The following is a 307-nucleotide window of genomic DNA, read 5'->3' as shown; positions in this document are numbered from 1 at the left end:
TGAAAGAGTATAAACACCAATAAATTTCTCGGAATCTTTATTGATGAATGTCTACAATTTAAATGTCATATTGATCAGTTAATAAAAAATTATCAAATACGTTGGACTATTTTTCAAAATAAGAAATTTTCTCCCACAGGTCAGCACTTGTCATCTTATATAAAAACCTTGTTTGAGTCCCCTTATATAAATTATTGCAATGTCATATGGTGTAAACACTTTTACTAGCTACCTGAAAAAAAACCATACAGTCTTTACAGAAAAAATTATACGGGTTTAACGTGGGTCTGAGCCAAATACCCCCTCG

The sequence above is a fragment of the Cyprinus carpio genome, chromosome A10 (genome assembly GCF_018340385.1).
Source record: "Cyprinus carpio isolate SPL01 chromosome A10, ASM1834038v1, whole genome shotgun sequence".
NCBI lineage: Eukaryota > Metazoa > Chordata > Actinopteri > Cypriniformes > Cyprinidae > Cyprinus > Cyprinus carpio.
This window is presented reverse-complemented; position numbering follows the sequence as displayed.